Raw genomic sequence first — 25199 nt, 5'->3', positions numbered from 1 at the left:
TTGCGTATCTACTGTGCACAGTATTAGAGGAGTTTTCAGACAACTCATTAGCAGCTCTGCTTATTAAGTAAATTTAAGGGCATATATGAAAATATGGTATAGTTAGGCTATGCGACACAAGTATGTACTTAAAAAACCTGTATTAATTCTTTCTTCCTTTCTTTCCCTCTTTTCCTTCCTTCATTCTTTCTTCCTTTATGTGCCACTTTTTCTTCCCGTCTTTCTATCTCTCCTTATTCCTTCTTTTTTATCTTTTTTTATTTCTCTTTCCTTTACTCTTTTTTCTTCCTTTTCTATCCTCTTTTTACTTTTTTATGTTTTTTCTCTCTGTATCTCTTTTTATGTATTTCTATCATTCCCTCTTTTTCTTTCTCTCTACTTAATTTCTTTCTTTCCTATCCTCTTTTTACTTTTTTCTGTTTCTTTCTTTATCTCCTTTTATTTATTTCTCTCATTCTGTCTTTTTTTCCTCTCATTTTTTCTTCCTTACCTATTTTTCTTTCTTTCTTATCATCTTTTTACTTTTTTCTATCTTTGTTTCTTTTTTTCCTTCTTTTCTGTCTGTTTTCTTTTCCTACTCTTTTTCTCTCACTATTTTTTTTGTCTTTTCCTCTCTTTTTCCTTTGTATCGCTCTTTCTTTCTCTTTCAAATTCCTTCTTTATTTCTTTTTTCTTTCCCTCTGTCCTTTTTTTCTCTCTTTTTCTTTTTCCCTCTTTTTGTTTCTATATTCACCTCTTTTTTCTTTCTCTTCTTGCCTCCCTTTTCTTCCTTTCTCTCTTTTCTTTCTTTCTTTCTTTCTTTCTTTCTCTCTTTTTTCTTTGCCTCTTTTCCTGTATGCCTTTCTTGTAGTTTTTTCTTTCTCTCTGTCTCCCTATTCTTTCTTTTTTCCCCTTCCCTTTCATAATTTTCCTCTTTTCTGTTTTGCTTTCCCTCGTTTTCTTTGTTTTTTCCTTTCTCTGTTCCTCTTTTTTCTCTTTGGTTTGTAACTTTCTTTTTTTTTCTAATTTTCTTCTTTTTATTTCTATTTCTTTCCCTTTTTCTTTCTTTTTTATTTCTCTCATTTTCTTTCTTCTTTCTCTCTTTCTCCCTTTTTTATTTTTCTTTCCTTTCTTTTTTCCTTTTTTCTGTCTTCCGTTTTTATTTCTTTCTTCTTACCGTCTTCTCTCGCACCAATTTACGTGTCAGTGGCGCTGTGTAAAGAAGTGTAGGCTATATAATTTTACCAACACCTGATATACCGTAGGCCTATATTTGCATTGCGGGCCTCCCTAGTCGTGAGGTCAGCACTAAGAAGGACCACCGCGGAGACATCATAGAATAAATATAAGACAAAGGATATAGGGTCGTTTTGGGACATTTCGACACTATTAAGAAAAGTAGCCATTGCGAGCACTGTTCCTAGTGAAAAAGTTCGAACTACAAGAGATCTGTATTGACTGATTTTTTAATCTCTCTGTAAGTGATCTCGTGGCTTCAACTTGTGTTTTACGTTGTTTAGTCAACTGTCCGAAGACAAGTCTGAACCTCATAAGTGATACTAAGAAGGCACCACTTATGTGGCAACTAGGCCAGGAGATAATGGGGTAGGGTGGCCAGTTCCTTTCCCCCTTCATTGCATACATCGCCGACTAGCTACATATTACACTAGTCAGACTTCAGATGCATACAAACAATAATTATTGTACTCTCTGACACATCGTCAAGTGAGATGTACTGCCTGATAATAGATGTACATATCAACCGGAACCTCAATCAGAGGATTCTTTTATGAAATATAATATATCATCTTTAGATTATTGTACTTTGACTGGATGTGCGTGATATTAGTAGATGCAGAAATTATTGTATATACATTTTACAGGTTTAAAGACGCCAAAGTGATTTTCCTCAAAGAATTATCCTTGTTTCGGGTGTGCTGTCATCTTTTGAATGAAGGTGTAACTCGGGCAGATTTCGACATTGTTTTGGGGAGATCTCGACATGTATCAAAGTCTCCCTGATTTCGCTAGGTGACCTAGGGGGCTGTCTCCATCAAAATTTTTGTATGTTGGTCTTAGGAGAGTTCACAATCCTTCACATAGCTTGTTAGTGTCATTTTATCCGTCTACCTGTTTTTCTCTCCGTGTATCTGCCTGCATGTATGAAACTACTCATCTTTCATTGATCGAATATTAATTAAACGTTATATTTTAATTTTCATTTATATTGAACATTTAGGAAAAGGCAAAACTCTCGATACAAACATGGAAAATGAATTAGCTCGGCCTATCCTTCTCCTTGATTCTGAAGTCTATATGTTGTTGTTTAGTCAACTGTCCGAAGACAGGTCTGAACCACACAAGTGATACCAACAAGCCACCACTTATGAGACAACTAGACCAGGAGATAATGGGATATGGTGGCCAAGTTCCTTTCTCCCTCCATTTCATACATCGCTGACTAGCTACATATACATTAGTCAGACTTCAGATGCATACAAACAATTGTTCTTCCTCTGACGCATATCGTCAAGTGAGAAGTACTGCCTGATAATAGATATACATATCAGCCAGAATCTCAGTCATATGATTAACAATTAATGACGTAAGAGAATTGACATCATGACGTAGAGCAGGATAACATGTTTGAGTACAATGTAATTCTAGCCGAAAATGGATGTGAAATTTGCGTTGAAGAAGACATTATCACTCCCCCAAGAATACCGCAGACACCATCTGCACAAGGACATTTAAGCTTGCCTAATTCCCCACCTACTGATGCTTCCTTTGAAGAACTGTCGAGTTGCGACTGGACAGGGACACATTTCACTAAGTACGCATGCGTGGTTCAGCGTGGAAGTGTGACATTCGTCCTCCAGAAGACATCTGGTCTGGTATCAGTGGCGGTTCCTCGGGGAAGGAAAGGGAGGAACGTCCTCCTCACATTTTTTTTCTTTTGAAAGTAAATACCATATAAAATATGTCTTGAAATTCGAGGAAGATTCGATAATTTTTAAGTTCACAGCTATAAGAAAACCTCTGTTTATCGCGTTTTAAACGACGCTCGCGCATGTGCTGCTAGAAAACTGTGAGAAAGATGCGAGATTGTTTGTGTGGAGGAAAGTCGATCCTTTTCTCCTTTATTGCAGTTAACACACATAGACGACAGCGCACTAGTGGCCAGAGAAAGAAGCAGAGTTTTAAAGCAAGTAAATAAACGGAGAGGGAGGAGATCCTCCTCTGAATCAGCGCATGGGCGGGAAATAGAAACCGACTGATCGTGCAGCAAGGTCCTACCGCTGCCATCTAGCAATGTTGCATTCAACCAGATATAACACATCTAGGAAGAAGCACAATAAAAACAATTTTAACGCAAAGCTATGAAAGACACCATATAAACTTTTTTTAAATTATAAATCAAAATATATTATTCATTGCACTTTATATAGGCTACTATTCATGGTTTGAAACTTTCGAGGATATCTGAAAGTTGAAGTTGGGTTTATATAAAACAAAGAGGAAGTAGTTCTATGTTAGTATCGCAGATCTTTTTGGCTCCTGAAATTCACTTCCATTCATTGTCTACTAGACAGGACAACAGCCAAGTTGTCAGTTTTGTACAAATATATTTGAAATTGAAAGTACTGCAAACTACATTATTTTCAACATAAAAAAATTAATCGGCCACCGGCAGCTTTGAATAATAATGGTAGTATGACTTTACAATAACTGACATTCTTCAAAAGCATGTGATACTGAACTTTAAAATGTAAGTACATGTGGGAACACAGACCACGTGGATGGGTGCAATGTTCTCGCTTTCCTAACAGATTATTTTCCATTCCCATTTCCGTAAAATGGTTCCGGTTACGTGTTAGTAGCTATAGTCTCTTCCAACACGTGTGATGCTGTAGTGTGCGCGAAAAATGCTGCGACGTTGTGAATTTCCTTGTAATTGTTAACTTGTGCAATTATTCAACAATGAGTGGAAGTGAAAACATATTATATTCTGGACAATTTAGGAAACTCGGTTTACAAAAACAGATTATTGCTATACAAAAGGGAAGGCCAACCCCAACACTACCTGGGCTTACATAAATGCATATAGGCTAATTTGTAGCATGTTTCATTCAAGAAGGTGTCATTTTATGCTGTTAACTTCTTTCCTCCTCTTAAGAAATATGCTGGAGCCGCCACTGTCTGGTATGTGTCTGCGTAACGCTTTGCAGACTTAGAGGTGTTCAAATATCAGTCGTACGCACTATCACCGGTGCAGACTATAGAACAAGCAACAAATTCTTAGAAGAGGTTCTCTGCATAGAATCCATAGAAGAATTTTTGAATAAACAACCTCAACAGTTTCTACATAGTTTACAGAGCCACCCACATCTATTATTGGGAAAATCATTTGTACTATTTCCTTATTTCGAATTCGCACGTTCACCATACCGGTACATATTTTTCCTCCCATAACCGTGGTTTTCGTCTTGTTTGCATTTATCTTCATTCCATACCTTATGAAGTCTTCCCTAAAAATTTTGAAGTTTTTAGTGATGTAACTTATATTTTAGGATTAATATTACATAAAAATGCGGACTCCAGTTATTGAAGATAGATTTCCCTAATAATATATTATGTTGTGATTATATATTTCATATGCATTCAATTAAGTTCTTTATTTTGAAGATTTAGCAACAATTTTATTTTTACTCTTACGTTTGTGATTATGACAATACCAAGATTACAAGGAGACAACATGTACAGTGGGTGATCAAATTATTAGGGACACTTGGTAAAAGTAGGAATTTCATCTTCAAATTCACATAAAACACAAGTAATTTGGATTTTCTTAATTGGAAAAGCTTTATTACTCTAAATAGTGTTTTATAAACAATATTATTACATATTTAATTGTGTAATAATGAATATGGAATGAAATAAACAAGAAAACTAATATTTTGTCACATATCCCTTTGCAGCAATTACTGCTTTAACTCTATTTGGCATACTAGAAATGCATTGGATACAATTTTTTTTTAAATTTCTTGGCCGTGATGCCACACATTGATCAGTTTTTCTATTAAAAATTATTTGTAATAATTTCTGCATGAACTTGCCTCTTCATTAGCTCCCAACTATTTCCAATCGGATTGTGGTCCGGAGAATTACCAGGCCAATCCAGAACCCTAATTTTGTTGTCAGACAGGAATTTTGTCACCTTATTTGCCTTGTGACAGGGCGCAGAGTCATGCATGAACACAAAATCACCATCTGGAAACCATTCACGGACTTGTGAAAGAAGCCGTTCCTTCATAACCTTTATGTATTGATATTGTCTCATCATTCCTTGAACAAAATACAGACGACCAGTTCCATGACCACTAATCACAGACCACACCATGATGCTTAGAGGATGTTTAACAGTTTTCTACATAGAAAGGCGCCAATGAGAGATCTGGAATCAATAAATCTCCTATGACAACCCGTCACAGGATCAAAGAGTTTGGGTTTTCATGTCGCACTCCAACCAAGAAACCATTCCTGAAACCATACATGGTGAAGAAGCGTCTCTCTTGGGCAAAGCAGCATCAATCTTGGACTGTGGATGATTGGAAAAAAGTGAGTTGTTTGTCATTCACATGATTTGTTTGTTAGTCACAATTTTACTTTGTGAAAATGTGTTTTATTTACTGTTTATTTATTTTTTCAGGTGTGTTTTTCAGATGAATCTACCATACCGATACTTGCTGACAAATCTGTGTTCGTTAGAAGGCGTAAAGGTGAACAGTACAATAATAACTGTATTATGAAGGCTGTTAAACATCCTCTAAGCATTATGGTGTGGTCTATAGTTAGTGGTCATGGAACTGGTCGCCTGTATTTTGTTCAAGGAATGATGAGGCAATATCAATACATAAAGGTTCTGAAGGAACGGCTTCTTTCACAAGTCCATGAATGGTTTCCAGATGGTGATTTTGTGTTTATTCACGACTCTGCGCCCTGTCACAAGGCAAATAAGGTGACAAAATTCCTGTCTGACAACAAAATTAAGGTTCTGGATTGACCTGGTAACTCTCCGGACATTAATCCGATTGAAAATATTTGGGCGCTAATGAAGAGGCAAATTCATCCAGAAATTATTACAAATAAAAAATCTTTAATAGAAAACTGATCAATGTGTGGCATCACGGCCAAGAAATTAAAAACAATTGTATCCAATGCGTTTTTATAGTATGCCAAATAGAGATAAAGCTGTAATTGCTGCAAAGTGATATGTGACAAAATATTAGTTTTCTTGTTTATTTCATTCCATATTCATTATTATACAATTAAATATGTAATAATATTGTTTGTAAAACACTATTTACAATAATAAAGCTTTTCCAGTCGAGAAAATCCAAATTACTTGTGTTTTATGTGAATTTGAAGATGAAACTTCTACTTTTACCAAGTGTCCCTAATAATTTGATCACCCACTGTAAACACCGAAAAAAATGGCAAAAGATTCGTGTGTAATTAAATTTACGAGTATTTAGGCAGAAACTATTGATCCTAAAATGAAGACAATTAAAGAACTCACTTTCAAATCATCTCTTGTCCACTTGTTAACGAAAATGACCTTTCTCTGTCCATGCATTCTAAAAATATAACTTTACATAGAGCTGTCATGATTTGGCTTCTCTAAACTACTCAAATCTTGCTCTAAAAGTGACTATTGGAATAAAACTTACTGTTGTAAACAGCAAGAATTGCGACAAAATATTTGTTCCATGTTTGGAATCAAAGAGTCTCATGCTACCATTTGATTCTAAATGTACCCAATCTCTTTGGTTTCATTATATCTCTTGTCTAGCTGGTAAAAAATTTTAATCCTAAAAACGTTTTTCGTGATTTCGCCAAAGTTAGGTATGGGAATGGACAAGGGTCGTTTTGAAAATAAGCTCTTCAATTTATCAAAACAAATTATTTTAACACCAAAATATAAAGACATGCCCCAGTTAACCTGGGGAAATGAAGAAGAATAAAAGCGCTGATTTAATTATAACAGATGGGGAAATCAAAAACTCTTACTTTTCACTTGAACTTTTAGGGTGCTATGCATAGACACTTCGCTATCCCGCGCTGCGAGCGTGCTAAACTAGCCCCGGCTATCGACTGATTACTTGTACAGGATTCATATCATATCATATCGCTAACACTGGTTTATGAATACGAAAAATGTTAGTTCGCTGATCATCCACCGGAAGCCCGCGTAAAGAATGTCTATGAATATGGCCCTAAAACTCATAAAAGCCATCAGAATAACAGGAATGCCTCCTCCTTGTTAAAATTAGAATCTAGCACTACTGTATTATAATATTAATAAGAAATATCAATTCAAACATTGAATTATGTAATGCAACAAGATTCATTATAATTGCCCTTCATAACAGGAATAGGAGGAATTTTATAACACTGACAGATGTAAAGTGATGTAAATTTACACTTCACATTAAAAAGAAGACAGTTTTCAGTAATTCCAGCATTCTCATGAACTGTAATCAAGTCACAAGGCCAAATTATCAATCAAGTAGAATTTTTTTTTTATCGCAACCAGTTCTTGCACATGGACAATTTATTCATAAGTGGCTCTATCGCAGTGGGCATTCCTCCATGAAGGACATGAGGATGATCCTACAGTTTAATTTCGTGCCTCTGAGGGTAGAAAACATTTTAATTACAAATTTTGATTTTCAATGCGTCCCTACGTATTCATTTCCTTTAAGCTTCCACTTTTCTGTCGTGATTTGTCGCCACTGCACAGCTCAGAAATAATTTCCGAGGAACCATCCAAATATCTTACAGCAAACGGTTCTTTCTAGCAGTGAAGTTAGTAGACAGGGGAGAGTGCGGAGGGAGGAGTATGGCTTAAGTTTAACCGAGTTTGAGGATATGACCGCGTACCCTATTACTACGACCCTTCTTATTTTTTTATTTATTTTATTGGGTTATTTTATGACGCTGTATCAACATCTAGGTTATTTAGCGTCTAAATGAAATGAAGGTGATAATGCCAGTGAAATGAGTCCGGGGTCCAGCACCGAAAGTTACCAGCATTTGCTCGTATTGGGTTGAGGGAAAACCCCGGGATAAACCTCAACCAGATAACTTGCCCCGACCGAGATTCGAACCTGGGCCACCTGGTTTCGCGGCCAAAGGCGCTAACCGTTACTCCACAGGTGTGGACACGACCCTTCTTTCTGGGTGATGGAGACCCTCTCAGAGACTAAAATAAGAATTTTCAAGTACCTTTACAGCTTCCTTAAATGCAGTTCATTGGTAATTTTAAAAGAATAGAATAAACGAAATAATAATAATAATAATAATAATAATAATAATAATAATAATAATAATAATAATAATAATAGAAGAGAAGGCCTATTGGCCTTAGCTCTGCCAGATTAAATAAATAAATTATTATTATTATTATTATTATTATTATTATTATTATTATTATTATTATTATTATTATTATTAAACGAAATAATAAATAATTTAAAATATAATATAAAATATAAAACTAATAAAAACAAAATTACATAAGGATAAATAAAATAAGCTATAATAAATACAAGAATTAATATAACTTTCAGATGATAGGATAGCCGAAAGAATATCTGAAGTTGTATTTGAACATTTAGAAGAATTTAACTGTAGCAAGAAATTAATTGCGCAAACGTACGACGGAGCATCGCTAAATATTGGGCAGTGCAATGGCTTAGGAGCCATCTTCGCAACTAAAAACGGGTGGAGAATCGAACTACACTACTAATAAATTGCCAGTTCCAGAATGGTGAGTCAAAGACTAACATAGGCCTACTTGTATTGATTGTGAATGCTCTATTATTATTATTATTATTATTATTATTATTATTATTATTATTATCATCATCATCATCATCATCATTATTATTAATACTATTATTATTACTAATATTATAGTATTATTAATATTAGTTTCTGTCTTGGTCATCAGTCGTCAATCTCATATCCTACATACAAAAAATATCACGAGTCGCCACTGCTCTATCGAGAACAAGACAAATGCATGAAACAAAGTGAGGAACAGGGCCGACTTTTAAAAGCCAGCAGAGTTTTTGCGAGAAACGTAGCCCTTTCTAACGATCTGGATTATAGACGCTACTGTAGTTCGTTGGTCTTTTCTGTTTGAGATCAGTGAAACGTTGCTCTTATATTTTATCATGAATTTGTTGGTTTCTTTATAATCAATTATATGTAAAAATATTTGTATCCAAGGTTCCGTTGATTCTCAACGGACAACTTACTAGTTGTAATTGTTATAAAATAATGATTTGCAATCAGGTACTCATAAGTAAAAACAATATCTTTTGGACAAATGCTCACAATCAGAGTTTTACGAAAGGAAGTTAGTATTCAGCTTTTACCCTTTTGAACAATAGGCTACCGTATTCCGGACGTTGACCTGGCGTGGTAGGCCTGCTGTATTTCAACAACCGTTTTCAAAGAACATTTTTAAGATATTCAGTTCCTAATTTTTTTTAAAATTTGAGGTGAGAAAGGAACACAGGCGTCCTGCGTTGCAGATCTGTGGCGTAGTGGAGATTTATCTGCACTTCACGGGGCTGGATGTAGGATCGTTTAGAGGGAATCTCGTTACGCTAAGAAAATGTTAATTTTGGGACCAATTTATGCAAATGTTATTAGAATTTTTTCCCTAATATGTAAGGACATGTTTTCCGTGCACTTCACATAGGGCAGCGGGGCGAAAATGTAATCGTGCGCCGAGCCACTGTGTAACCTGCAACGTGCATAGCACCTATGGAGGGAGGCGGACACCCGAAGGGGAAGTGAAGCAACTGTCTGACTTATTAACGGATTTTCATTTACCTTACGTCAAGCATTTAAATATAATTTTATACAGTACAAGGCTACAAACTATGTTTAGTACGTGTAACGAAGAAAGAAATGAACAATAAATGAATAATATCACAACCTAAAATTAACTGTCTTCAGAATGTCTCTGCGACAAAGTTTCAAAATCAGGAATTATATCACTTACTGCCAGTCGTAGTTGATCACGAAGGTATTTGTCTGTCAATCGTGATCTAAATTTGGTTTTTACTATTTTAATTGTTGAAAATAATTTTTCACAAACGTAAATTGTAGCGAACATGGCTTCAACAGAGCAAGCGAAAGAACGAAGCTTCGGATATTTATTGTTTGGCATAGATTTAAAAGTTCAACATTTGTCAAGTCCTTACATCTAGCTTCCATTTGACATCACATTGAAATCTGTGAGTTCAAATTGAAGAGCTAACCGCATTATTCGTACATCTGTTGAAAAAGATTCGACGTACAGCGATGATGATTATGATAACAACAACAACAATAACACAACCTTTTAATGTTTCATCAGTAACATGTAATATAATGCCGTTTTATGTTATACAACCGTTTTCCTCGTAATACTTGTGAACAAATCATACATTTAATACTAGTATTCTCATCATATTGACAGCAAAAAATGCGTCCTCCCATCCTACTTGGAAATTTCGTACTGTACATGGTTTCGGGAGAGACATATGCCACTCGCAGGTCAGAGACAAATACAAAAGGAACGGAATTTGACTCTAGTGAGTGAGAGGGTGGGGGTTGGCGGAGGTTAGAAGCAAGCGAAATGCACAGCTATCACTGCGAGCCACAATGTCTCGCGAGTCACGTTCTCGCCACGGCTGACATAGGGCGGACTCGGCTAATTCCTCAAATACCTGAGATCTATTGTAAATAATAACGTAAGCTGCTGCCAGGAAGTCAAAGAGAAGGATATTAATGGCCAAGGAAGCTTTTAATAGAAAAAGGAGTATCGTATGCAGATCTCTGAAAAAAGAACTACTAAGAAAGGGACTAGTGACGTGCTTTGTATGGAATGTGTCATTGTGTGGTGCAGAAACGCGGACATTACGAAGAATTGAGTAGAAAAGATTAACAGAATTTGAAGTGTGTGTAGAGCTATAATTGTTGTATTTTGACCTCTGCAATGTTATTATAAATTTTCAAGTTGTCTGTATCATTTTGTCCATGTGTCAGCCCTCTAAATAAAATAAAATAACGGAGCTTGTGAAATAGAGAGAGTAAGAAATGAAGCTGTGGTAGAAAGAGAGGGTGAAAAAAATTACGCTGAAACTGATCGGGAAAAGAAAAAGAAATTGACTGGGTCACTGGCTAATGAGAAACTGCCTACTGAAGGATGCACTGGAAGGAATGGTGAACGGGAGTAAAAATCGGGGCAAAAGAAGATAACAGATGGTAAAACACATAAGATTTACGGATCGTATGCGGAGACTAAGAGGAAGTCGCAAAATAGGGAAGATTGAAGAATACTGGATTTGCAATAAAAGACCTGCCCTTGGAGAGAGAATTGTGAATGAATGAATCTTGCTTATAAGCCTACTATACGTAATGTTAATATGATGTAGGAGCGAACAAATGAACGCACACAAATTTATTGATAAAAAAATTTTAATTTTGATTAAGAAATAGTGTTTTTGTTTACAAAAGGTAACAACCACTAATGTAACAAAGAGTTTCATTTACGCAAAGTTATTAACTAACTCATGTTTTATTTCTTAAGTATCTATAAAAGTGGAATATTTAATTTTAAAAGTATAGTTCGCACTTCTTTTTTAGTAGTAATACTGAATTGTTATTACTTTTAAATCTTAAACTCGGGTGGGGTTTAATTGACCTTCTATCCCCCTTAAATGACACCTCTGCTTCGCAATTCGTCTACAGCACTAAGTTCAGTATACAGAAAGTTCACAACTAAAACGTCAAATCAAACAAGGTCGCACAATCAAAATGTCCAATATGCAGAAATGTCTATAAACACAAATTTTCAGTATATAGAAATGTCTCGAAGTCAAATGTTCAATGTATGGTATGTACAGACACGATTATTCAACATTAAAAAATTCCCACTTACGATCTCCACTTTATATTTAAAAAATAGTTTCTGCTGGACATCATGTAACTATTTGGAGATTTATACAAAACATAACACAAGAACAAACTGAGACAAAGAATTATTATAATCCAAATTCGCTATGGTCATATAAACGTAAGACACGTCCTAAACAAGAACTAGAGTATTACAAATCAACAGCGAATTGAAGGGACTGTACACAATTACAATCCGTATACAATGACAATAATGTGAAACAATATGTGCGAGCAATTTCATATGTGTTGACCCCAGAGCACAAGAAAATTAGAAAATAAAATGAGTTCCAAAGTATTGTAAATTTAGCTTAGCTTAATTTATTAATTAAATTTCATAATATAGTTCTATATATTAATGATACCGTACTTGTAACAACTCCATACTTTTTGATAATGGCCATTTAATGACAATGGACATTTAAGATAATGACCATTTAATTACTGTGGACAAATTTTATACTGGACATTTGATGACTCCGGATATTTTTTATACTGGACATTTAAGATAATGACCATTTAATTGCTGTGGGTATATTTTATATTGGACATTTCATGACGGGATATTTTTGATACTGGACATTTAATGACAGTGGACATTTAAAATAATGGCCATTTAATTACTATGGACATATTTTATACTGAAATTTGATGACTAAAATACTTTTTGATACTGGACATTTAATGACAATTGACATTTAAGATAATGGCCATTTAATTACTGTAGACATATTTTATACTGAACCTTTGATGACGATATTTTGATACTGGACATTAAATTTAATGACAATGAACATTTAAGATAATGGCCATTTAATTACTGTAGACATATTTTATACTGAACATTTGAGGACTGTGAATATTTTTGATACTGGACATTTAATGACAATGAAAATTTAAGATAATGACCATTTAATGACTGTGGAGATATTTTATACTGAAAATATGATGACTGTGGATATTTTTGATACTGGACATTTAATGACAATGGACATTTAAGGTAATGGTCATTTAATTACTGTGGAACATATTTTATACTGGAAATTTAATGACTGTGGACATTTGAGATACTGGACATTTAATAACAATGGACATTTAAGATAATGGTCATTTAATTACTGTGGAACATATTTTATACTGAACATTAAATGACTGTGGACATTTGTGATACTGGACATTTAATAACAATGGATATTTAAGATAATGGTCATTTAATTACTGTGGAACATATTTTATATTGGACATTTAATGACTGTGGACATTTTTGATACTGGACATTTAATGACAATGGACATTTAAGGCAATGGCCATTAAATTACTGCAGACATATTTTATACTGGACATTTGATGACTGTGAACATTTTTGATACTGGACATTTAATGACAATGGACATTTAAGGCAATGGCCATTAAATTACTGCAGACATATTTTATACTGGACATTTGATGACTGTGAACATTTTTGATACTGGACATTTAATGACAATGGATATTTAAAATAATGGCCATTAAATTACAGTGGACATATTTTATACTGGACATTTGATGACTGTGAACATTTTTGATACTGGACATTTAATGACAATGGACATTTAAGGCAATGGCCATTAAATTACTGCAGACATATTTTATACTGGACATTTGATGACTGTGAACATTTTTGATACTGGACATTTAATGACAATGGACATTTAAAATAATGGCCATTAAATTACAGTGGGCATATTTTATACTGGACATTTGATGACTGTGGACATTTTTGATATTGTCCATTAATGACAATGGACATTTAAAATAATGGCCATTTAGTTACTTTGGACATATTTTATACTGGGGATTTGAACACTGTGGACATTTTTGATACTGGACATTTAATGACAATGGACATTTAAAATAATGGCCATTTAGTTACTGTGGACATATTTTATACTGGGCATTTGAAGACTGTGGACATTTTTGATACTGGACATTTAATGACAATGGACATTTAAGATAACCGCCATTTAATTACTGTGGTCATATTTTATACTGGATATTTAATACCTGTGGACATTTTTGATACTGGGCGTTAATGAAGTTGGACATTTCACTTTTTAATTTGTGTCCATGGCGATTACTCAACAGCCTGAGGGACCTGATTCACTGATAGAGCCGAGATAACAGTATTATCTCGAAGTGCGTCCGTCGCACGGGACACATTTCGCAAACTGTGAGTTCCAGGTAAGGAGGAGTGGTGCGTTAGTAGATAATGCCTCTGCCCTTAATCTGTTCATAAGCGGGTTGACTGGACCTGTTGTGCCAGTCTGCGTTTGCCTTCCTCAAGGTTGGTTTGTTTGTGCGTGAAGGATTTCGCCGGTTTTACTGAAAAGCTGATAGCAGGTAAGATTTACCGTTTGCTGAGAAAGGTACATAGCTCAAGTACAGTGCATCGCACTCGCAGTAAAATACTGTCGTATGTCGAAAATCACATATTACTTTCTTAATTCATTTTCAAGGCTGTTTTGCTGGCTGGATGTATGAAATTATAATAATGAAATAGTACATTATCAAAGGTTTTGGTACCTATTTATTAAAATATTTTACAGCAGTACTTTACTAGGAAATAGCATATTTTTCAAAATCACAATTTTCGAATTACGACCTGTTTTACTGGGAATACAACATATAAATGCATAGTTAAGTAACAGATACTTTCTCATAGCATATATTACGAAGCGATTAAAAGGGAAAATTTTAGAACACGGATTGCACCTACCAAATTATGTCTTAAAATACTAAAAAGAGCAGATTTGTCTGCGTTTGTCGAATGCGCATCATTATATTTACGAAAAGGAACTTTTCAGTGCCAGTAATTTATTTTGTGTGCACAAGGTTGGAATTTTGAAGTAAGAGGGAAAGGGTACAATCCATGTTCTGGAGTTTATCCAATAATAATAATAATAATAATAATAATAATAATAATAATAATAATAATAATAATAATAATAATAATAATAATTAGGACTTGGATTTCTATGGCATGTCATATTTTTATCTTGATCTCTTTTTACAAACTTTGAAGTTCATCTTCTTCTTCTTCTTCTTCTTCTTCTTCTTCTTCTTCTTCTTCTTCTTCAAGGTTTAGGCCTTTCGGCCTGTTCCGCCTCCATTAAAATTGATCTCGCCAGCGTTTTACTGGTCTTCCTAATGATCTCCTTCCTAATGGATTATAATTCATGGCTGCTCTCGTTATACTTGTTGTTGGCATTCTATTTACATGTTCTTTCCGATTATGTTGATATTCTTTAATAAGTTGAATTATACTATCTACTTTTAATTCTTTTCTAATATCTTCATTTCTTTTTTTGTCCAATAATGTAGGCTATAACCCGCAACATATCTAAGAAATTTCATTTCACCTGCTTCAATTCTTCCTTCTTCATTTTTCTTTAGAACCCAAGACTCGCAGCCGTATAGAAGGGACGGAATTGCCATTACTTTGTAATATTTGATTAATGTTTCCTTTCTCACTTTCTTCCCCAGTGTTCTACGTATTGTTCCACAGAAATAGTTGACCAATAAAACAAAAGCGATGGCATTTATTGGGTCTCAACCAATAAGAGTGAAAAAAAAAAACTTTTAAGTTAAATTAAACATATTTCTTACTTTTCTGAACAAGATGACACGGTTTTTCTTGGTCATATAAATGCATATATTACAATATTTTACCATTATGTCACATTTAACCAAAAAGATTGCATAAAAACATATTTCTGGTGATAGTACAATTATTCTTCTAACAGTTCTCCAAGTATTACTCACAAAATTTTAATAATAGGAAGGGCTTTTGTTTGCGTTTGGTAATTTACTTTGGATTTCTTTTCCTTAGAAATATTGCATTTTGTGGTTAAATGAACTTGAAAGATGACATTCGTCAGCAGTAAGTTGTTAGAATATAATTATAGAATCTTGAATAACTAAGTTTCTTTTTCCATTATTTAATTTTTTTCCCCTGTTTCATATTTCAAAGTTTTTATGTCATTCAGATATTCTTAGGTTAATAATTGCATGCATATTTTAGAGTTTTTAGGTCATAGAAATATCCGAGCCTTAATAATAATAATAATAATAATAATAATAATAATAATAATAATAATAATAATAATAATAATAATAAATGATAATAAAAAGATGCCTCAGAAATTCAGGTTCATAAAAACTAAAAAAAATATATTTAATTCACTATTCTTTGGGGATGCTGAATCCAAAACTGGGCTGTTTTTCGCTATCCCGTATCATTTTCCAAATTTTTGGTTGGAAGTATTAGTTAAGTGAATGTTGCGTTATTGAATTTAATGTTTCTAGATGTCTCTTCGCGCCGTGGCGTCGTGGTCTAAGGCATCCTGCCTAGGACTCGCGTTACGGAATGCGCGCTGGTTCGAATCCTCATGGGAGAAGAAATTTTCTCATGAAATCTCATGAAATTTCGGCCAGTGTATGGGACTGGTGCCCACCCAGCATCGTGATGCACTTGGGGAGCTACGACAGGTAGCGAAATCCGATTACGCAAACCAGCTATAACGGCGGGGGGGATCATCGTGCTAACCACACGATACCTCCATTCTGGTTGGATGATCGTCCACCTCTGCTTCGGCAAGTGGCCGTAAAGCCAGCAGCTGGCTGGTCGGTCTTGGCCCTTCGTGGGCTGTAGCGCCACGGATTATTATTATTATTATTATTATTATTATTATTATTATTATTATTATTATTATTATTAGATGTTTCTTAATCATAAAATCACAAATATAATAACATTTATCTGGTGAGTTCACACAATCAAGGCTTGCCATATTTCGCAACTCACTGCAATATGAATTTACGAGTATATTCGAGGTTACAGCATGACACAGCCATCTAGAATTTGTTTGCAATGACCATTAACAAGTTACATTCGTCAATAAGAGCACTGTTGTATGAGTGCTGTAATCTGTTAGCCTTTCCTTATATTAATAGTCTACCATACAAATATTAATTTCAGTTTTGTGAGGAAAAACTGTATGTGATGTGGCATTTTAAGTGTCATTTTCTGCTATTAGCATACAAAACTACGTAAAGGAAAACTAACATTGTCAGAAACGTTTTTTTTTTTTTTTCATCGCAGGCCTGTAAACTGCTCGGTTTAAGCAAGGGTAGTCATTTAAATTTATGCTTGGGGGCAAGACTTTTTCAAGATTTTTAACGAAGATATTATAGTTAGGGCCAGGTTTTTTGTTATTATCGATAAACGGAAATGTGACAAAGAGTTGCATCAATAAGTAGCCTATGTGTAGGCTTTATCATAAATGCGACTGGTTTATAACAATAAATTTATCGCGAATTTTCCCGAAAATTGACTGTTTCTGCGAAAATAATTTTTTTCTACTATAGAAACGGAAAAACGAACATTTTTTTTTAAATTAAGTGCATTATATTAGTTTTGAAGATGTTAGCTACAAAAGAATAGGGAGATAAATTATTTGGGAATTTTGTTTATTCTCTTTATTGACCTACAAGACCGTTGATAATTGGATTTTTCTATAAAACTGAATTAAGTAACAATTTATGGGGCTGATTTAAAAAGATTATTATTATTATTATTATTATTATTATTATTATTATTATTATTATTATTATTATTATTATTATTAACGTCGGCCTGATTGGCGGAGTTGGTATAGCGCTGACCTATGCCCAAGGTTGCGGGTTCGATCCCGGCCCAGGTCGATGGTATTTAAGTGTGCTTAAATGCGACAAGCTCATGTCAGTAGATTTACTGGCATGTAAAAGAACTCCTGCGGGAAAAAATTCCGGCACACCGGCGACGCTGATATAAACTCGGCAATTGCGAGCGTCGTTAAATAAAACATAACATTTAACATTATTATTAACTGCTTTATTTCGCCATGAATATTGCAAATGCAGTGCCGTGGACAAAATAAATTGTTAATTAAAATTTATTTGATTAGGCTATGTGACAATTATGGTAAAATAATCACGAAATTTTCATGAAATTATTGTCACATTTTAAACCATAAATAGGCCTACAGTATTTTGTTAATGTTTTACGAAAATTAAAAAAAAATTAACCAAAAAATATGGTCCTGATTGTAAGGCACCTATATCCCGTGACATACTCACTTAATATTTCCTATGAAATGAAATATTTTTCATACCATAAACTGGGATAAACTTGACCAATGACTCGTATCACTAGATTTAATGCCATGTAAGAGAACTTCTGCGGTACAAAATTCCGGCACACCGGCGATGCTGATATAATCTCGGCAGTTGCGAGAATCGTTAAATAAAACATAATTTAAATTTGACCAATGATGTTAACTTAACCATAAAACATATGCATAATTAATCCTAATGACATTATTCTTTCAGATGTGGAATTTGTTTCTTGTGATCGACTATGTAGCTAAATTTTAAACATTAGTCCGTCTAAAATTTCCTATTTCATTTGTCAAAATTCTATTACAGACGGAACCTAAATGTTATGTTTCCCACGAGTGGCACCAAATAGCAAAATTGTAATTTTAAAAATCTCAAAATTAATGCAGAAACACTACCTGTAAAAATCCACTCGTAGGTGTAATTCAGCACGTTTTATTGCTCCTGTGAGTTTTACAGTAGTAGCTCAAACATCCGTCTCCAGAATCTTTAAACAGGTCTTCGATTACAATGAAAACCTGTCGACACTTCCTTACCTGAAAACATACCCTAGCGGCCTAGCATCTTCTAAGTAGTAAAGTATTAATATCACTCCGAAAGACATGGATTTGGTCGCATGTATAGTCTACTACAAACAATAATAAAAAGAAAAAAAAACATTGTTAATTCCCGTCTAGGGCTATGATTATAGCCTTCATAAATTTATTTCAGATATAGAATATATTTAATTGATTCATAGTGTTCTACCCAATGGCAGATTCACTGCAAATCCAGCATTCTCCAATCTTTCCTGTTTTCTGCCTTCCTCTTAGTCTCCGCATATGATCCACATTATCATCTGATATCTTCTTCTACCCTGAACATTTCTCCCGTTAACCATTCCTTCCAGTGCATTCTTCAGTAGGTAGTTTTTTCTTAGCCAGTGTGATCCAACCAATTTCTTTTTCTCTTCTTGATCAGTTTCAGCATCATTCTTTCTTCCCTCACTCTTTCCAACACAGCTTCATTTCTCATTCTGTCTGTCCACTTCACACGCTCCATTCTTCTCCATATTCACATTTCAAGTGCTTCTAATTGTTTCTCTTCACTTCGTCGTAATGCCCATCTTTCTGCTCCATACAATGCCGTACTCCACACAAAGCACTTTACTAGCATCTTTCTTAGTTCTTTTTCCAGATCCGCAGAAGATGTTCCTTTTTATATTAAAAGCTTCCTTTGTCATTGATATCCTCCTTTTCACTTCCTGACTGCAGCTCATGTTACTGCTTACAGTACACTCCAAGGACAGCTCATGTATTTTGTCAAGACACTCGTGATGTGCAGTAAGGAAACGTTTCTGTGGAAGAGGCAGGAATAGAAGGGAAGGTCGGGCGTGTGTCTACCGAGTTCAAGGCAAAGACAAACCCATTCCCCTATAATTCGTAAGTAGATTCATCCGATGTGCGCAGCTCTGTAGGAAGAGTGGGAGAGTGTCTGGACACAATGCATGCGCTGTTTTTGAAGCTGTCCACCTGCTCTATTGCCTCATTTCGAATTCGCACGTTTACCTTCTTTATTTTTTTTCCCGATAACCATAATTTTCGTCTTGTTTGCATTTATTCCATACTGTTCACAGCTGTCATTTAGCTCTAGTAGAAAATATTAACATCTAATTATGCAGAGGATTAAAGCACCAGATTTTCTGGTAAATTCCTAACGATACGAGATATTATCGAATGATATGCCATTACCACAAACAATTTCCTGAATTAGTCTCAACATATCCCGTCTTTTATTTTTTAAGCGTTTATAAAAGTTGAAAATTTTAATGTTATAGGTACAGTTCTGACATTTTTTTGCTTTTAGTACTAACTTAATGATTAATTTCTTTTCTAATTTTAAAGTCTGGTAAGGGCAATTGCATACGTTGCTCATCCCCCAAAGACAGCTCTGGTTTAGATTTACTGGTGGCCTGTTAGGACTTTACGAATTACTCGTACTTAATGCTGCTCCAGCGCTTCTTTTGTCTGCCTACTTTTCGCCTTCCTGTTGGTATACATCCATAGGCACCGTGTTGTATTCAGACCTTTATCTCCCGGGGGGCATGCGTTCGTAGCTCGGCCGGACCGTTCCGCGACTACAGCGCTACTCTGGCGGCAGGCGCGCCAATCTTCACCCAGTCCAAGGCCGCGGAACGGTCCGGCCGAGCTACGAACGCACTCTACTATACCAGGGGTGGGGGAATGCGGAGCCGACAGCAGAAGAAGTAATTTACGCATATCATATATATTATTTTAATGTACCGAAGTACACATGATATTTCCATGCATATATTCTGCGTCATCATACGACGAAAGAGTAATGGAACGAGAAAAATTCTCTCCGGCCGGCGCCGGGATTTGAACACGGGTTTTCAGCTCTACGTGCTGATGCTTTATCCACTAAGCCACACGTGATTTAAGACGGCGCTTATTCCGTCGGATCCCGGCCAACTAGTCACTCATAACGAGTGCACCTCAGCACATGTGTGGACTTCAGTCCTACGTTCATAGACATCTATTACGTAGTGCAGAGGGCGGCCACTAGAGGGAACCCAAGAGTTGGAACTTAAACTGAGACGATTATGTCCGACGCCGGGGTGGGTATCCGGTGTGGCTTAGTGGATAAAGCATCAGCACGTAGAGCTGAAAACCCGGGCTCAAATCCCGGCGCCGGAGAGAATTTTTCTCCGTTCCATTACTCTTTCATCCTTTCGTTTTTTGTTTCTGTAATCCTACTCCACCTCCGTCAGAAATTCCACTTGAATTCTCTGGAGTTTGAACTCGGACCTAGGGCTTGGAAAACCAGTACTCTAGTCGTTCAGTTAACGCTTATGTTTATCTGTAAGTTTTACAATGAGAAGGCAGGAAGATCAATAATTGTTAACGCCCTAGATTCGGTTTTGTGATTTCCCCGACTTATCAGTTACTTGTAACAAAATTCCAGATACTGCATTCAGATATAATGTTGCAAATTAGTACTCCAAGCTTGTGACATAGCATGGCGACAAATGTTCTGTTATCTGGACCTTGAATTCCTTCTCGTTATCAAGTCGACATTGCATAATCACCAGATATTGTCTGCTCGTATCAGTTCTTGCATTCTTTAAAGGTGGCGTTCAATCTATTTACACATACATAAATAGACTTTTTTACATCTAAATGTAATTTTAATATTTCATAGGGATAATTCATATTTAGGCTCCTGAGAACACTGCAGCAATTCCAGGCCTGTATCGTTCAAATGTCTATACCTTCTCTCTCTTCTCCATAAAGGTAAAAGTAAAGTATCCCCGTAACATGCCATGAAGGCACTTGGGGGGCATGGAGGTAGAGCCCCATGCTTTCCATGACCTCGGCACTAGAATGAGGTGGTGTGGTCGGCACCACGCTCTGACCGCCTTTTACCCCCGGGAAAGACCCGGTAGTCAATTTTGTAGAAGGCTGAGTGAACCTCGGGGCCGTTCTGAAAGTTTGGCAACGAGAAAAAAATCCTGTCACCATCTGGGGTCGAACCCCGGACCTTCCAGTCCGTAGCCAGCTGCTCTCTCTTCTCCATAAGGGACATATTTTCTTGTCTTAGGCTATGTACTCTTGTAGAAATATCTACAGTATTAATCAAAACATTGGTCTGTGTACAAATCTCTCCGCAAGGTCTGGAATATTTTCTGTTGTTAAAAGAATTCTGAAACAATATTTGCAATTACAATTCTGGTTCTTTGTCACTGCTCTGTCATAGCATACCAGCTGATTTCTGACCATAATATTTCGATTCTTGGAAAAACTATATTGTATTCTACTAAGAAACTGTAACTAGAAAACATTAAATTTTGCAATCCGTCATTCTGTCGGAAGGCTGTGAGGTGGGGATACTTGCTTACATAGCACGTCGCAAGAAAATGTTCCCACATTCATTCTTAGGTGCTGTCACCTTCTACATCAGTGGCGGAATGGTCGTTCTCGGGATATCCTATACAATGGGATATATATATATATATATATATATATATATATATATATATATATATATATATATATACAAACCGAAATATATTTAATTAGTATTCGCATAAATATAAAGTAAAAGATCAGACTTGACAGAACCTAAATGTAGTACCGCAACTGTAGCTCATCACAGTAGCAGCTTCGGTCCAAGGCTCTGTAACAATTTAACAGGTAAATTAACAAACATTCAATTTGCTAATGCTCTTTATTTAAAAAAATTAATTTAAAATTATTGTTTAGGGAGAAAATATAAAGTTTCAATTATTGTACTATCTGTGTTTTTTATTTTTACTTTTTATTCTGTTAACACTAGTCTGCGATGAAATTCCTGCCTCCAAAGTTTTAATGTTTTTAGGGTATTTTTAGGACGCTGAAATCAAATTCAAAGCCAAAAAGTACCTATCACGTACCATTTTTTTGTTATTTTAATTTTCTTATAATTATATTACAACAATTTATAGCGTAATTATTTAAACTGTGATACTTTAACATATGTAGGTTTAGTATGTTAGGATATGAAAACCAAATGTATTCAACATATTTTTAAGGTGTTTATATTGAAAACCAAGGACACTGGATGTTTCTTAGCAGGTAGGAAGTGCAAGCACATAAGGAAGTTAGGGCGAAATAACGCGCAGTCTTGTCATTATTTTTATTTGTGAAAGATAGAAATGTCAGCCACTCCTTGGTGAGAGACTGAACTCAACTCGTCTAGTTTCTCTCACATTTCATTAGTCTGCGTTTCATCTGGAAACGAAACGAAATCAGTTTGAATGTTGAAAGTTTTTAGTTCAGTAAGAAAGTATTTACCATGGTGCATCGAGGATGTCTAAATAATCCAGACCACTTTTGTTATATAACTTATGTAGGATATACACATTGCCTGGGCAGAGGTGTAATATTACAGATTTTGTGAAAAAGTCATACCATGCCTATTTTGGAATCAAACTTGGAGACCAAAGTAAAGCTTGGGCACCACACTTCGTCATTTGATCAATTGGAGAAGACAGTTGCTATCTTTTGGAGTAGCTGTGATTTGGAGAGAGCAGTCGAACTATAGTAATGACTGCTACTTCTGTTCCTGTGATGTGAAGAGGTACGATTCTAAACATAAAAATCAAATCGTGTATTCAGTTGTTCGGTCAGCTAATGTACCAATCCCTGTGCGACCAGAAAATTTTAAACAAACATCATTCTATTGGTACTGACAACGTGAAATAGCTTTTAAATACTTTTTCTCCGAAGATGATAATCTTGTATATTGCAGTAATGTGAAAGAATTTATGCTAAAACTAGGACTTCCAAATTATGACGTAAGTGAATGGAGACTGTTCATTGATGCTTCCAAGCGAAGTTTAAAGGATTTCCTCCTTCATAACGGAAACATTATGGTTCAGTGCCCGTTGCCTATTCAGTGATCCTCAAAAAATCATACACAAATTTGCAACTGCTGTTATTGCGACTAGACTATAGGAACACGACTGGCAAGTTTGTGATGATTTCAAAGTTCTTACTATGTTGCTGGGTCAACAATTTGGTTTTACCAAATTTCCATGCATTCTTTGCCTGTGGGATAGTAGGGCACGAGTTGATCACTGGACTATGAAAGACTGGCCAGCTCGACAAAATTTGGAAGTCGGTTGTAAGAATGTTGTGCGCCAAAGCCTTGTGAGTTCTTCTAAAGTTGTGCTGCCATCTCTCCACATTAAGCTTGGCTTAATGAAACAGCTTGTAAAAGCTTGAAATAAGGAAGGAGGCTGTTTTAAGTACATATGTGAGAAATTTCCACTACTACCTGAAGAAAATTGAAAGAAGATATATATTTAATGGCCCTGACATAAGAAAACATGTCTGGTGCAGCATTTAAAAACAATATGGATGAAAAGGAGAAATCAGCATGGATGTTGTTTTGTGAAGTTGTTTTAAAATTTCTTGGCAACAAGGATCCTAATTACCGAAACATTGTGGCTAACATGCTTGAAGCATACAAGGAATTTGGTTGTAACATGAGTATCAAAATTTTCTGTTTTCTCAGCTAGAAACATAAAAGAAAGAGGAACAGGAGGACTTTCTCAACTATGAAGCAAGTGGTGTAATTTGTTGTGTGATACATTGTGCTAATTTATACAGCCAATAATGAAGTAAACAAGACAATACAAAGCAAAAACACTATAGTGACATGTATGAACAACCATACACATAATTTCAGCAAGTTGTGTCTTTTAAATATTGTTTTTGAATTTGAAATAAAAAAGTGAAATGAAAAAGTTTGTGATGAAATTCATGTAATTATGCAATACATTTAAAGTGATTTTGCAAACAAACCTGACGTGATAGAAGCAAACGGATTGAAAATTCGGATTCAGCACATCGACATTATATAAAATCACATTACTTAGTTTAGGCAACAAACACAAAGTTGAAATTCGCAGGCTAGTGTAATTAATACAATACTTATCTTTGTGGAATGCTTTCTGAGCACGAGTATGTATACTTTCTGGGAGTGATAGAGTGATTTTTATTTTTATATAAAACAATATGTATCTTCGTTCTAGCAATAAATCATTATTATTATTATTATTATTATTATTATTATTAATGCTATTATTATTATTATTATTATTATTATTATTATTATTATTATTATTATTATTATTATTATTATTGTGTGGGTGCTGTTAACGACAAGATATTTTTATAAGATTATTCCATTTGCATTGCATCTAATTCCAAATCCGAAAAATTAAAGACGATACAACTTATTCTTACGTAGATATTGGGTATATCCTTCAAGATATTATAACAACCCCTCAGATTACAATTAAGGTGGCTTTAGGCTACATGCATCGCGCAAATCGCCGACTAGTACTTATCATAATCTGGCAATCCTGGAAGACAATATGACGCTAATGAGTTAGTTGAAATTTTAATTAATAATACATCGTTACAGAGAATTGGATTAATTTTGAAATTAATATATAGTTA

The 25199-nt window shown here is 35.0% G+C and overlaps 1 protein-coding gene across 2 annotated transcripts in view; it reads left to right on the top strand.

Annotated features, from left to right (window-relative positions):
* nvd (cholesterol 7-desaturase nvd) overlaps nucleotides 1-25199 on the top strand; it is a 363650-nt gene that overhangs the window by 225694 nt on the left and 112757 nt on the right. Inside the window, exon 1 of one of the 2 annotated variants that reach the window (XM_069816737.1) lies at nucleotides 14225-14376. The exons of the other annotated variant lie outside the window; for it this stretch is intronic. The gene's annotated coding sequence lies outside the window, so the exon portion shown is untranslated. Of the gene's footprint in view, nucleotides 1-14224; nucleotides 14377-25199 lie in introns of those variants that run through there. 2 annotated transcript variants of the gene reach the window in all.

Source organism: Periplaneta americana, chromosome 2, assembly GCF_040183065.1.
Source record: "Periplaneta americana isolate PAMFEO1 chromosome 2, P.americana_PAMFEO1_priV1, whole genome shotgun sequence".
Classification (NCBI taxonomy): Eukaryota; Metazoa; Arthropoda; class Insecta; order Blattodea; family Blattidae; genus Periplaneta; species Periplaneta americana.
This window is presented reverse-complemented; position numbering and strand designations above follow the sequence as displayed.